Consider the following 16,997-nt stretch of genomic DNA (forward strand, 5'->3'; position numbering starts at 1 on the left):
ACACAAACAGATATTCAACGCAGTGTGGCTTTCATCCAGGGCAAGAGGTCAACTTCTACTCTGGCCGAAGTTGGGATCATAGGGCTCTGTGCAGCCCAGTCAAGTTCTTCCACACCAATCTCGACAAACCATTTCGGTATGGACCTCGCTTTGTGCACGGGGGCATTGTCATGCTGAAACAGGAAAGGGCCTTCACCAAAGTGAAGGACAGAATCGTCTAGAATGTCATTCATTGTATGCTTCAGCATTAAGATTTCCCTTCACTGGAACTTAGGGGACTAGCCAAAACCATGATCAACAGACCACAACATGACCATTATTCCTCTTCCACCCAACTTTACAGTTGGCACTACGCATTAAGACAAGTAGTGTTCTCCTGTCATCCGCCAAACCCAAATTTGTCCGTCGGACTGCCAGATGGTGAAGTGTGATTCATCACTCCAGAGTCCAATGGAACTGCCAATGAACAGTTCTTGTTCTGATGTTGCTTTTAGAGGCAGTTGTGTGGCCTACCACTTCACGGCTGAGCCGTTGTTGCTCCTATACCTTTCCACTTCCCAATAACAACAATTACAGTGCCTTGCAAAAGTATTCATCCCCCTTGGCATTTTTCCTATTTTGTTGCATTACAACTTGTAATTTAAATGGATTTTTATTTGGATTTCATGTAACACAAAATAGTCCAAATTGGTGAAGTGAAATGAAAAATATTACTTGTTTCAAAAAATTAAAAAAAAAAATGGGGGGAAAAGTGGTGTGTGCATACGTATGTATTCACCCCCTTTGCTATAAAGCCCCTAAATAACATCTGGTGCAACCAATTACCTTCAGAAGTCACATAATTAGTTAGATTGCACACAGGTGGACTTTATTTAAGTGTCACATGATCTGTCACATGATCTCAGTATATATACACCTGTTCTGAAAGGCCCCAGAGTCTGCAACACCACTAAACAAGGGGCACCATCAAGCAAGCGGCACCATGAAAACCAAGGAGCTCTCCAAACAGGTCAGGGACAAAGTTGTGAAGAAGTACAGATCAGGGTTGGGTTATAAAGAAATATCTGAAACTTTGAACATCCCACGGAGCACCATTAAATCCATTATTAAAAAATGGAAAGAATATGGCACCACAACAAACCTGCCAAGAGAGGGCCGCCCACCAAAACTCACGGACCAGGCAAGGAGGGCATTAATCAGAGTCAACAAAGAGACCAAAGATAACCCTGAAGGAACTGCAAAGCTCCACAGCGGTGATTGGAGTATCTATCCATATGTCACGCCCTGACCATAGAGAGCTTTTTATTCTCTATGTTGGTTAGGTCGGGGTGTGAATAGGGTGGGTCATCTAGGTGATTATGTTTCTATGTTGGCCAGGTATGGTTCCCAATCAGAGGCAGCTGTTTGTCGTTGTCTCTGATTGGGGATCATATTTAGGCAGCCATTTCCCCTTTGTGCTTTGTGGGTTCTTGACTATGGATAGTTGCCGGTTAGCACTATTGTTAGCTTCACGTTTCGTTTGAGATTTATTGTTTTGGTTTTGCTGTGAGTTTCACTTAGAAATAAAAAGATGTGGACACCAGATCACGCTGCGCTTTGGTCCAGTTATTCTAACGATTGTGACACCATAGGACCACTTTAAGCCGTACACACCGCAGAGCTGGGCTTTACGGAAGAATGGCCAGAAAAAAGCCATTGCTTAATAACCTCTTGGCGCTAGGGGTCAGATTTTTTTTTTTTATATATATATTTTTTTAAACGTTCCCAAGGTAAACGGACATTTTCTCTGGCCCAGATCGTAGAATATGCATATAATTTACAGATTAGGATAGAAAACACTCCAAAGTTTCCAAAACTGTCAAAATATTGTCTGTGAGTATAACAAAACGTATTCTGCAGATGAAAACCTGAGAAAATATAACCCGGAAGTGTTTTTTTTTTTTTTTTAACTGTTTCCTTGACCGTCTTTCTTCCATTTAAAGGGGTATCAACCAGATTCCTTTTCCAATGGCTTCCTCAGGCTGTGACCAGGCTTTAGACATAGTTTCAGGCTTTTATTTTGAAAAATGAGCGAGATGTTTCATAAGTAGTCAGGTGTCCTCTGAATGTTTCCTGCGCGCGAAAGAAGGGCTCCCTATTTTCCTTTCGTCTCTGAATGAATAGGTTATGGTCCGGTTGTAATATTATTGATTATGTTTGTTAAAAGCAACCTGAGGATTGATTATAAAAAACATTTGACATGTTTCTATGACCATTACGGATACTTTTGGGAATTTGACGAATGGAACACGGCTTTTGTTTTCTCAACATAATGCGCAACCCAAATGGCGTTTTTTTTGTTATAAAAGTAATATTTATCGAACAAAAATAACATTTGTTGTGTAACTGGGAGTCTCGTGAGTGGAAACATCCGAAGATTATCAAAGGTAAGCGATTAATTGTATTGCTTTTCTGACTTTCGTGACCAAGCTAACCAAGCTAATATAAGGCTAGCTGTTGTAGCATTGAACGCTACACTCACAAAAGCTTGGATTTCTTTCGCTGTAAAGTATATTTTCAAAATCTGACACGATAGGTGGATTAACAACAAGCTAAGTTGTGTTTTGGTATATTTCACTTGTGATTGCATGATTATAAATATTTTTTGTAATATTTTTTAATCTGATACGTTTGGAAATTTTCATCTTCCTTTCAGGACCGGAACAAGGCTGTCGTTTTCTCAACATAACGCGCAACCCAAATGGCGTTTTTTGTTATAAAAGTAATATTTATCGAACAAAAATAACATTTATTGTGTAACTGGGAGTCTCGTGAGTGCAAACATCCGAAGATTATCAAAGGTAAGCGATAAATTTTATTGCTTTTCTGACTTTCGTGACCATGCTAATTTGGGGCTAGCTGTTGTAGCATTGAAAGCTACACTCACAAAAGCTTGGATTTCTTTCGCTGTAAAATATATTTTCAAAATCTGACACGATAGGTGGATTAACAACAAGCTAAGCTGTGTTTTGGTATATTTCACTTGTGATTGCATGATTATAAATATTTTTAGTAATATTTTTGCATTTGGCGCCCTGCAATTCTAGCGGTGGTTTAGGAAAGTGATCCCGTAAAAGGGATCCGTAGCTAAAGTTAAAGAAAAAAATAAGCAAACACGTTTGGTGTTCACCAAAAGGCATGTGAGAGACTCACCAAACATATGGAAGAAGGTACTCCGGTCATATGAGACAAAAATTTTGCTTTTTGAGCATCAAGGAAAACGCTTTGTCTGACGCAACCTCTTGGCGCTAGGGGTCAGATTTTTTTTTTTTATATATATATTTTTTTTAACGTTCCCAAGGTAAACGGACATTTTCTCTGGCCCAGATCGTAGAATATGCATATAATTTACAGATTAGGATAGAAAACACTCCAAAGTTTCCAAAACTCAAAATATTGTCTGTGAGTATAACAAAACGTATTCTGCAGATGAAAACCTGAGAAAATATAACCCGGAAGTGATTTTTTATTTTTTTTAACTGTGTTTCCTTGACCGTCTTTCTTCCATTTAAAGGGGTATCAACCCAACACCTTTCATCACCCCGAGAACACCATCCCCACAGTGAAGCATGGTGGCAGCATCATGCTGTGGGGATGTTTTTCATTGGCAGGGACTGGGAAACTTGTCAGAATTGAAGGATGGCGCTAAATACAGGGAAATTCTTGAGGGAAACCTGTTTCAGCTTTCCAGAGATTTGAGACTGGAACGGAGGTTCACCTTCCAGCAGGACAATGACCTTAAGCATACTGCTAAAGCAATACTCGAGTGGTTTAAGGGGAAACATTTAAATGGTTTGGAATGGCCTAGTCAAAACCCAAACCTCAATCCAATTGAGAATCTGTGGTATGACTTAAAGATTGCTGTACACCAGCGGAACCCATCCAACTTGAAGGAGCTGGAGCAGTTTTGCCTTGAATGGGCAAAAATCCCAGTGACTAGATGTGCCAAGCTTATAGAGACATACCCCAAGAAACTTGCAGCTGTAATATCTGCAAAAGGTGGCTCTACAAAGTATTGACTTTGGGGGGGTGAATAGTTATGCACGATGAAGTCTTTTTTTTTCACAATAAAAAATATTTTGCATCTTCAAAGTGGTAGGCATGTTGTGTAAATCAATGATACAAACCCCCCAAAAATACATTTTAATTCCAGGTTGTAAGGCAACAAAATAGGAAAAATGCCAAGGGGGATGAATACTTTCGCAGGGCAGAAATTGATGAACTGAATTGTTAGAAAGTTGGCATCCTATGACGGTGTCACGTTGAAAGTCACAGCTCTTCAGTAAGGCCATTCTACTGCCAGTGTTTGTCTATGGAGATTGCATGGCTGTGTGCTCGATTTTATACACCTAAAATAGCCAAATCCACTCATTTGAGAGGGTGTCCACATACTTTTGTATATATAGTGTATCATTATACAATTCAACCCAGTTCGATCCAAAAACTTTTAGTGTCCATGTTAGAGATTCCACACACATACACACAACACAAGGTGATTCAGCTTCTTAATCCTGTTCTCCATCATGTATAGTATGCCCTGATGACTGAGGTATCTCTTCCCGCTCTTCTTTAGCAAGCCAACTAAATAGGCAAGCAGTGTAGAACAGGGACTCCAGTTTTCCCTTTTCAATTTGAATGGCAATAGAACAACACATTGACAGAGAATCAGCCCTGCAATGGCCTTGACTGTTCACGTTTAGTAAATACCCTCAATAGCTCATAGCAAATCACATAAAGAAAACAAGACAATGCACTTATTTTAGAGTATCTAATTGCCAATTAGTAACCCAATTGCAAAATGTTATAGTTTCTCCCTAATTGATAGCTTTCACAGCAATAACCTCCCTGGTAGGCTGCCTTCGCCTCGGCAGTCCCACGCAGCAAGCCACATTTTACCTCATTAGATTACTGCAAATTGCAGAAACTGGAAAATGTGTTCATTTACCTAAGTGGTGTGATTGAATGTATGTTTATGAAGCTTTTATGAAATCAACATTTCTTCTCGCCACGTCTGTTTCTTGCTGCTTTCCAGACACAGTAGGTAACAGCTACCCTAATTACAACGTGAACAGAACAGGGAAACTTTTTTAACATGATATGGCAGATCCAAACTCTGATCAAGTCTAGCTACAGTACAACCTCAAAACACTGGCGACTATTGAAAACATTTTAGGTGTCTTGGTGTGAAGCCAACTTTACCTTTTACTTATCATCCTCACAAAGAATCAGACCTCCATGATCTCCATTCGTATTACTGCTTATGTCCTACTTTACCTATTTCTGTCTCCATTTCAATTATGCCACCATTGGTGTTTGGACAATAGAGACTCTCAGTGGGGAGATGACGCTGTGTATAGTTGTAGGACTCCTCAGAGAATGTTGGGGTGGAGTGGGGTATGTGTGACAGAAGAAGGTGTGACTGTGAGCAGCGATTCTGACACTTTCCAGCATGTCGCAGCATATTTGTAAACATCGTTAATCACAGATTAGCAGATGGGGACGTTAATTGCACTGGAGGAAATAACGAGACCCAGAGGATGATTCTATTTATCGACTTCCACTGTTACTGATAAAGGGTGTGTGTGTGTGTGTGTGTGTGTGTGTGTGTGTGTGTGTGTGAGAAAGAGAGATGGGATACACATTGCCTGAGGAAGAGAGGTCTAAATTTGAATAAACCAACACCACTCTTTTGTTGCCACCCACCCACAATCCCCTGTGTTGCTTCAATCCACCAACCGAGGCCCAGCACCATCCCCAGATCTACTCTCCTACCTGACAGTTACTAGCAGTGCCAAGTCCACACCACCTGTTCCCAGTACCATACACTCCCTTTAATACTTCAGCACAACATCTCTCCCTCGATCACACACAAGTCAAACAAATAACTCAAAAGCTTAAAAACATGGATAAACCAGACATGCACACACAAAATGTTACATACTCACACAAACCAATATTGTACTCTCTCTATACATGTTATAGTTTGCATAGTGCCCAGAGAAGGCTAACAATAAGGGTTCAGTTGGGTCTAATAAATACTTCAAATCAACCAGGAGAGTCCCTGACATGGCAATAAGGAACCTCTTAACATAAAGATCATAAATAACTGGACGTCTAGGTACTGAGGTGTGCAAAATATAAAGCGTATGCGGCAGAACAACAGCCAGAGTAACACATTTCCTCAGCATAAGCTATCCATCCATGCTAGATCTGAGAAACTCATAAAAGGCAGACAGTAGCACGCATTTATGTCTCCTGTTACTTCAAAATGGTCCCTGCAGTTGCAGAGGAAACCGCTGCTCTGCGTTGCCACGCGGATATCCAGAGTGATGTGGCTGCCACGGTTCAGAGGTCCAGGGGTCATCCGCTACTCTTCCTCATCCTCCTTCTTCCTTCTGTCCTGAATGCTCTGCCATAGAACACACCACACTATGCATCCACCACTCCCCAGATATAACAGTACCTTCTACAAACACAAAGATAGATTTGCAGAGCACCCTGTGCATGTTTCCACCAGTTATTTTCAAAAGAGAAGAGCAAGAGAGAGAACACAATTGTTTTTGTTTTTGCACCAAACTGTAGGATGTCTTCTCTCCACCTTTGCCATTTTTTAAATGTTCTATTGCCTTCTGAAAATAACAGATGCAATCAGTAAATCAGACCTGTAGTATCTAAATCAATCAGTGCCCTCTAAGTTAATTGATAGCTAGCTAATCCAGTCACTAAGTACTGTACTGCCGTCTGGCCTCTGCTTGGGAGTAAGTAAAGTAAACAGCAACAACAGAGCAAGTCATCAATGCCTCGTTTCACAACCCATGGAGGGGAGAGGGTGACAGAATACCTATCAACTATAGAATACCTGTCAACTATAGAATACCTATCAATTATAGAATACCTATGAATGATAGAATACCTATGAACGATAGAATACCTATCAACTATAGAATACCTATCAACTACAGAATACCTATGAACTATAGAAAACCTATGAATGATAGAATACCTATGAATGATAGAATACTGAACCTATCAACTATAGAATACTGAACCTATGAACTATAGAATACCTGTCAACTATAGAATACCTATCAACTATAGAATACCTATCAACTATAGAGTACTGAACCTATCAACTATAGAATACCTATGAACTATATCAACTATAGAATACCTATCAACTATAGAATACCTATGAACTATATCAACTATAGAATACCTATCAACTATATCAACTATAGAATACCTATCAACTATAGAATACCTATCAAATATAGAATACCTGTCAACTATAGAATACCTATCAACTATAGAATACCTATCAAATATAGAATACCTATCAACTATAGAATACCTATCAACTATAGAATACCTATCAACTATAGAATATCTGTCAACTATAGAATACTGAACCTGTCAACTATAGAATACCTGTCAACTATAGAATACTGAACCTGTCAACTACAGAATACCTATCAACTATAGAATACCTATCAACTATAGAATACCTATCAACTATATCAACTATAGAATACCTATCAACCATAGAATACCTATCAACTATAGAATACCTATCAACTATAGAATACCTGTCAACTACAGAATATCTATCAACTATAGAATACCTATGAACTATAGAAAACCTATGAATGATAGAATACCTATGAATGATAGAATACTGAACCTATCAACTATAGAATACTGAACCTATGAACTATAGAATACCTGTCAACTATAGAATACTGAACCTATCAACTATAGAATACCTATCAACTATAGAATACCTATCAACTATAGAGTACTGAACCTATCAACTATAGAATACCTATGAACTATATCAACTATAGAATACCTATCAACTATAGAATACCTATGAACTATATCAACTATAGAATACCTATCAACTATATCAACTATAGAATACCTATCAACTATAGAATACCTATCAAATATAGAATACCTGTCAACTATAGAATACCTATCAACTATAGAATACCTATCAAATATAGAATACCTGTCAACTATAGAATACCTATCAACTATAGAATACCTATCAACTATAGAATACCTATCAACTATAGAATACCTATCAACTATAGAATATCTGTCAACTATAGAATACTGAACCTGTCAACTATAGAATACCTGTCAACTATAGAATACTGAACCTGTCAACTACAGAATACCTATCAACTATAGAATACCTATCAACTATAGAATACCTATCAACTATAGAATACCTATCAACTATATCAACTATAGAATACCTATCAACCATAGAATACCTATCAACTATAGAATACCTATCAACTATAGAATACCTATCAACTATAGAATACCTGTCAACTATAGAATACTGAACCTATCAACTATAGAATACCTGTCAACTATAGAATAGTGAACCTATCAACTATAGAATACCTGTCAACTATGGAATACCTGTCAACTATAGAATACCTATCAACTATAGAATACCTATCAACTATAGAATACCTGTCAACTATAGAATACCTGTCAACTATAGAATACCTATCAACTATAGAATACCTATCAACTATAGAATACCTATCAACTATAGAATACCTGTCAACTATAGAATACCTGTCAACTATAGAATACCTATCAACTATAGAATACCTGTCAACTATAGAATACCTGTCAACTATAGAATACCTATCAACTATAGAATACCTATCAACTATAGAATACCTATCAACTATAGAATACCTGTCAACTATAGAATACCTGTCAACTATAGAATACCTGTCAACTATAGAATACCTATCAACTATAGAATACCTATCAACTATAGAATACCTGTCAACTATAGAATACCTATCAACTATAGAATACCTATCAACTATAGAATACCTATCAACTATAGAATACCTGTCAACTATAGAATACCTATCAACTATAGAATACCTATCAACTATAGAATACCTATCAACTATAGAATACCTATCAACTAGCTACAGATCTGAGACTGAAAGGAACTATATTACAGACAGACCACTCTGTTAGAGGAGAGCAGAGTGTAGGACAGGGGTCTCCAGCTCCAGTCCTGGAGAGCTACTGGGTATGCAGGAGTTTGTTCCAGCCTGGCACCTACATGATTCAAGTAATTACAATTGAAAAAGAATGCCACTGAATGGGGCTGAGAGCACGACATCACTAGAAAAGAGGCCTAAAAAAGGAGAAATGTGTTCAGGAACTACCTAGTTGTGTTAATTAATTATTCTGTGGACTGGGGTAATATAATACAACGGCTGCAGAGAGGGGCTTGATAACAATTGGATCTGAGGTGAACAGAACAGGACAAGAAGTTCACAACTCTCCTCCAATCTGCTGTGCCACTGTCTGTCGTCCCATGCTCTATTCACCCGGGAAAGGACAGAGAGAGCGAGAGAAAGCAAGAGAAAGGGAGAGGAATCGATAGTAGTTGCATGTCTCCCCACACATAGCAGAGGTGAAAGGAGAAGCCTGCACCAGAGACTGTCCTCCTGAGTAATTACATGAGTGAAGCTCTTAACGTACAAAACTGACCTCGCTTTCAAGTGTACCAGTGTTAATAATCAGTGTTCATAATGAAAATAATCCATAGGTTAAGGTCCTCGACAACCTTGCTCCAAGCAACAATTGCAAGGAAGGAACAGCATGGTAAATTGCAGTTTCTACAAGAGCAGTGATATGCTACTGCCCCCTGGTGTACAAGGAAAACAAGAGAACACACAGGGGCATGAACACCAACTTGTACATTGAACCACACACACACACACACACACGTCCTGAACAAAAATATACAACGCAACAATTTTACTAAGTTACAGTGAATGTATGGAAAACAGTCAATTGAAATAAATTCATTGGGGTCTAATCTATGGATTTCACATGACTGGGCACAGGTGAAGCCAGGGAGGAGGGCATAGGTCCCACAGGGGAGCCAGGCCCAGCCAATCAAAATGAGTTTTTCACCACAAAAGGGCTTTATTACAGACAGAAATACTTCTCAGTTTTATCAGTTGTCCGGGTGGCTGGTCTCAGATGATCCCGCAGGTGAAGAAGCTGGATGTGGAGGTCCTGGACTGGCGTGGTTACACGTGGTCTGTGGTTGTGAGGCCGGTTGGACTAACTGCCAAATTCTCGAAAACGACGTTGGACGCCGCTTATGGTAAAGAAATGAACATTCAATTCTCTGTCAACAACTCTAGTGGACATTCGTGCAGTCAGCATGCCAACTGCCCGCTCCCTCAAAACTTGAGACATCAGTGGCATTGTGTTGTGTGACAAAAACTCCACAATTTTGATCTTGTCTCATCACTGCAACTCCCCAACGGGCTCGGGAGAGGCGAAGCTGGAGTCATACGCCATCCCATCTGGTTTGCGCTTAGTGGGACTATCACCTCCAGGCTGTGTAAGGGCTATTTGACCAAGAAGGAGAATGATGGAGTGCTGCATCAGGCCTCCTGCTCAGCATATGTGGGAACTCCTTCAAGACTGATGGGAAAGCATTCCAGGAGAAGATGGTTGAAAGAATGCCAAGAGTGTACAAAGCTGTCATCAAGGCAAAGGGTGGCTACTTTGAAGAATCGAAAATACAAAATATATTTTGATTTGTTTAACACTTTTTTGGCTACTACATGATTCCATATGTGTTATTTCATAGTTTTGATGTCTTCACTATTATTCTACAATGTAGAATAGAGTAAAAATAGAGAAACACTCATGAATTTGACTGGTACTGTATATATATATATATATATATATATATATATATATATATATAGTATATACACACTACCGTTCAAAAGTTAGAAGGCCATCATTCCAGAGTCGCCTCTTCACTGTTGACGTTGAGACTGGGGTTTTGCAGGTACTATTTAATGAAGCTGCCAGTTGAGGACTTGTGAGGCGTCTGTTTCTCAAACTAGACACTCTAATGTACTTGTCCTCTTGCTCAGTTGTGCACCGGGGCCTTCCACTTCTCTTTCTATTCTGGTTAGAGTCGGTTTGCGCTGTTCTGTGAAAGGAGTAGTACACAGCGTTGTACGAGATCTTCAGTTCCTTGGCAATTTCTCACATGGAATAGCCTTCATTTCACAGAACAAGAATAGACTGACGAGTCTCAGAAGAAAGTTATTTGTTTCTGGCCATTTTGAGCCTGTAATCGAACCCACAAATGCTGATGCTCCAGATATTCAACTAGTCTAAAGAAGACCAGTTTTATTGCTTCTTTAAATCAGAACAAGAGTTTTCAGCTGTGCTAACATAATTGCAAAAGGGTTTTCTAATGATCAATTACCCTTTTAAAATGATCAACTTGGATTAGCTAACACAACATGCCATTGGAACACAGGAGTGATGGTTGCTGATAATGGGCCTCTGTACACGTATGTAGATATTCCATTTAAAAAATCTGCTGTTTCCAGCTACAATAGTCATTTACCACACTAACAACATCTACACTGTATTTCTGATCAATTTGATGTAATTTTAATGGACAAAAAATTGCTTTTCTTTCAAAAACAAGGACATTTGTAAGTGACCCCAAACTTTTGGACGGTACTGTATATATATATATATATATATATATATATATATATATATACACACACACACACACACACACACATATATATATATATATACAGTGGGGAGAACAAGTATTTGATACACTGCCGATTTTGCAGGTTTTCCTACTTACAAAGCATGTAGAGGTCTGTCATTTTTATCATAGATACACTTCAACTGTGAGAGACGGAATCTAAAACAAAAATACAAAAAATCACATTGTATGATTTTTAAGTAATTAATTTGCATTTTATTGCATGACATAAGTATTTGATCACCTACCAACCAGTAAGAATTCCAGCTCTCACAGACCTGTAAGTTTTTCTTTAAGAAGCCCTCCTGCTCTCCACTCATTACCTGTATTAACTGCACCTGTTTGAACTCGTTACCTGTATAAAAGACACCTGTCCACACACTCAATCAAACAGACTCCAACCTCTCCACAATGGCCAAGACCAGAGAGCTGTGTAAGGACATCAGGGATAAAATTGTAGACCTGCACAAGGCTGGGATGGGCGACAGGACAATAGGCAAGCAGCTTGGTGAGAAGGCAACAGCTGTTGGCGCAATTATTAGAAAATGGAAGAAGTTCAAGATTACGGTCGATCACCCTTGGTCTGGGGCTCCATGCAAGATCTCACCTCGTGGGGCATCAATGATCATGAGGAAGGTGAGGGATCAGCCCAGAACTACACGGCAGGACCTGGTCAATGACCTGAAGAGAGCTGGGATCACAGTCTCAAAGAAAACCATTAGTAACACACTACGCCGTCATGGATTAAAATCCTGCAGCGCACGCAAGGTCCCCCTGCTCAAGCCAGCGCATGTCCAGGCCCGTCTGAAGTTTGCCAATGACCATCTGGATGATCCAGAGGAGGAATGGGAGAAGGTCATGTGGTCTGATGAGACAAAAATAGAGCTTTTTGGTCTAAACTCCACTCGCCGTGTTTGGAGGAAAAAGAAGGATGAGTACAACCCCAAGAACACCATCCCAACCGTGAAGCATGGAGGTAGAAACATAATTCTTTGGGGATGCTTTTCTGCAAAGGGGACAGGACGACTGCACCGTATTGAGGGGAGGATGGATGGGGCCATGTATCGCGAGATCTTGGCCAACAACCTCCTTCCCTCAGTAAGAGCATTGAAGATGGGTCGTGGCTGGGTCTTCCAGCATGACAACGACCCGAAACACACAGCCAGGGCAACTAAGGAGTGGCTCCGTAAGAAGCATCTCAAGGTCCTGGAGTGGCCTAGCCAGTCTCCAGACCTGAACCCAATAGAAAATCTTTGGAGGGAGCTGAAAGTCCGTATTGCCCAGCGACAGCCCCGAAACCTGAAGGATCTGGAGAAGGTCTGTATGGAGGAGTGGGCCAAAATCCCTGCTGCAGTGTGTACAAACCTGTTCAAGAACTACAGGAAACATATGATCGCTGTAATTGCAAACAAAGGTTTCTGTACCAAATATTAAGTTCTGCTTTTCTGATGTATCAAATACTTATGTCATGCAATAAAATGCAAATGAATTACTTAAAAATCATACAATGTGATTTTCTGGATTTTTGTTTTAGATTCCGTCTCTCACAGTTGAAGTGTACCTATGTTAAAAAATTACAGACCTCTACATGCTTTGTAAGTAGGAAAACATGCAAAATCGGCAGTGTATCAAATACTTGTTCTCCCCACTGTACATATATATATACATACATACATGTATGTATGTATGTATGTATGTATGTATGTATGTATGTATGTATGTATGTATGTATGTATGTATGTATGTATATATGTATATATATATATGTACTTTATATGTATATAAAGTGGTGATCCTAACTGACCTAAAACGGGGAATTTTTACTAGGATTAAATGTCAGGATTTGTGAAAAACTGAGTTTAAATGTATTTGGCTAAGGTGTATGTAAACTTCCGACTTCAACTGTATATATACAGTGGGGAGAACAAGTATTTGATACACTGCCGATTTTGCAGGTTTTCCTACTTACAAAGCATGTAGAGGTCTGTAATTTTTATCATAGGTACACTTCAACTATGAGAGACGGAATCTAAAACAAAAATCCAGAAAATCACATTGTATGATTTTTAAGTAATTAATTTGCATTTTATTGCATGACATAAGTATTTGATACATCAGAAAAGCAGAACTTAATATTTGGTACAGAAACCTTTGTTTGCAATTACAGAGATCATACGTTTCCTGTAGTTCTTGACTAGTTTTGCACACACTGCAGCAGGGATTTTGGCCCACTCCTCCCTACAGATCTTCTCCAGATCCTTCAGGTTTCGGGGCTGTCGCTGGGCAATACGGACTTTCAGCTCCCTCCAAAGATTTTCTATTGGGTTCAGGTCTGGAGACTGGCTAGGCCACTCCAGGACCTTGAGATGCTTCTTACGGAGCCACTCCTTAGTTGCCATGGCTGTGTGCTTCGTGTCGTTGTCATGCTGGAAGACCCAGCCACGACCCATCTTCAATGCTCTTACTGAGGGAAGGAGGTTGTTGGCCAAGATCTCGCGATACATGGCCCCATCCATCCTCCCCTCAATACGGTGCAGTCGTCCTGTCCCCTTTGCAGAAAAGCATCCCCAAAGAATGATGTTTCCACCTCCATGCTTCACGGTTGGGATGGTGTTCTTGGGGTTGTACTCATACTTCTTCTTCCTCCAAACACGGCGAGTGGAGTTAGACCAAAAAGCTCTATTTTTGTCTCATCAGACCACATGACCTTCTCCCATTCCTCCTCTGGATCATCCAGATGGTCATTGGCAAACTTCAGACAGGCCTGGACATGCACTGGCTTAAGCAGGGGGACCTTGCGTGCGCTGCAGGATTTTAATCCATGACGGCGTAGTGTGTTACTAATGGTTTTCTTTGAGACTGTGGTCCCAGCTCTCTTCAGGTCATTGACCAGGTCCTGCCGTGTAGTTCTGCGCTGATCCCTCACCTTCCTCATGATCATTGATGCCCCACGAGGTGAGATCTTGCATGGAGCCCCAGACCGAGGGTGATTGACCGTCATCTTGAACTTCTTCCATTTTCTAATAATTGCGCCAACAGTTGTTTCCTTCTCACCAAGCTGCTTGCCTATTGTCCTGTAGCCCATCCCAGCCTTGTGCAGGTCTACAATTTTATCCCTGATGTCCTTACACAGCTCTCTGGTCTTGGCCATTGTGGAGAGGTTGGAATCTGTTTGATTGAGTGTGTGGACAGGTGTCTTTTATACAGGTAACGAGTTCAAACAGGTGCAGTTAATACAGGTAATGAGTGGAGAACAGGAGGGCTTCTTAAAGAAAAACTAACAGGTCTGTGAGAGCCGGAATTCTTACTGGTTGGTAGGTGATCAAATACTTATGTCATGCAATAAAATGCAAATTAATTATTTAAAAATCATACAATGTGATTTTCTGGAGTTTTGTTTTAGATTCCGTCTCTCACAGTTGAAGTGTACCTATGATAAAAATTACAGACCTCTACATGCTTTGTAAGTAGGAAAACCTGCAAAATTGGCAGTGTATCAAATACTTGTTCTCCCCACTGTATATATATATATATATATATATATATATACACACATACAGATGAAATATATATATACACATACAGTTGAAGTCGGAAGTTTACATACACCTTAGCCAAATACATTTAAACTCAGTTTTTCACAAATCCTGACATTTAATCCGAGTAAAAATTCCCCGTTTTAGGTCAGTTAGGATCACCACTTTATTTTGAGAATGTGAAATGTCAGAATAATATTGGAGAGAATGATTTATTTCAGCTTTTATTTCTTTCACCACAGTGGGTCAGAAGTTTACATACACTCAATTAGTATTTGGTAGCATTGCCTTTAAATTGTTTAACTTGGGTCAAACGTTTCAGGTAGCCTTCCACAAGCTTCCCACAATAAGTTGGGTGAATTTTGGCCCATTCGTCCTGACAGAGCTGGAGCAACTGAGTCAGGTTTGTAGGCCTACTTGCTCACACACGCTTTTTCAGTTCTGCCCACAAATGTTCTATAGGATTGAGGTCAGGGCTTTGTGATGGCAACTCCAATACCTTGACTTTGTTGTCCTTAAGCCATTTTGCCACAACTTTGGAAGTATGCTTGGGGTCAATGTCCATTTAGAAGATCCATTTGCTTTAAGCTTTAACTTCCTGACAGATGTCTTGAGATGTTGCTTCAATATATCCACATAATTTTTCTCCCTCATGATGCCATCTATTTTGTGAAGTGCACCAGTCCCTCCTGCAGCAAAGCACCCCCACAACATGATGCTGCCACCCCCGTGCTTTACGGGTGGGATGGTGTTCTTCGGCTTGCAAGCCTCCCCCTTTTTCCTCCGAACATAACGATGGTCATTATGGCCAAACAGTTATATTTTTGTTTCATCAGAGGACATTTCTCCAAAAGGTGCAGTCTTTGTCCCCATGTGCAGTTGCAAACCATAGTCTGGCTTTTTATGGCGGTTTTGGAGCAATCGCTTCTTCCTTGCTGAGTGGCCTTTCAGGTTATGTCCATATAGGACTCGTTTTACTGTGGATATAGATACATTTGTGGATATAGTGGATATAGATACCTGTTTCCTCCAGCATCTTCACAAGGTCCTTTGCTGTTGTTCTGGGATTGATTTGCACTTTTCGCACCAAAGTACATTCATCTCTAGAAGACAGAACGCATCTCCTTCCTGAGCGGTATGACAGCTGCATGGTCCCATGGTGTTTATACTTGCATTCTATAATTTGTACAGATGAACGTGGTACCTTCAGGCGTTTGGAAACTGCTCCCAAGGATGAACCAGACTTGTGGAGGTCTCCAATTTTTTTCCTGAGGTCTTGGCTGATTTCTTTTGATTTTCTCATTATGTCAAGCAAAGAGGCACTGAGTTTGAAGGTAGGCCTTGAAATACATCCACAGGTACACCTCCAATTGACTCAGATGATGTCAATTAGCCTATCAGAAGCTTCTAAAGCCATGACATCATTTTCTGGAATTTTCCAAGCTGTTGAATGGCACAGTCAACTTTGGGTATGTAAACTTCTGACCCACTGGAATTGAGATACAGTGAATAATATAAGTGAAATAATCTGTCTGTTAACAAATGTTGGAAAAATTACTTGTGTCATGCACAAAGTAGATGTCCCAACCGCCTTGCCAAAACTATTGTTTGTTAACAAGAAATTTGTGGAGTGGTTGAAAAACGAGTTTTAATGACTCCAACCTAAGTGAATGTAAACTTTCGACTTCAACTGTACAAGTCTAAGATCACAATGCGCAATGCTAAGCATCGGCTGTAGTGGTGTAAAGCTCGCCGCCATTGAACACTGGAGCAGTGGAAACGCGTGCTCTGGAGTGATGAATCACACTTCACCATCTGGC

The sequence above is a fragment of the Salvelinus alpinus genome, chromosome 22, assembly GCF_045679555.1.
Source record: "Salvelinus alpinus chromosome 22, SLU_Salpinus.1, whole genome shotgun sequence".
NCBI lineage: Eukaryota > Metazoa > Chordata > Actinopteri > Salmoniformes > Salmonidae > Salvelinus > Salvelinus alpinus.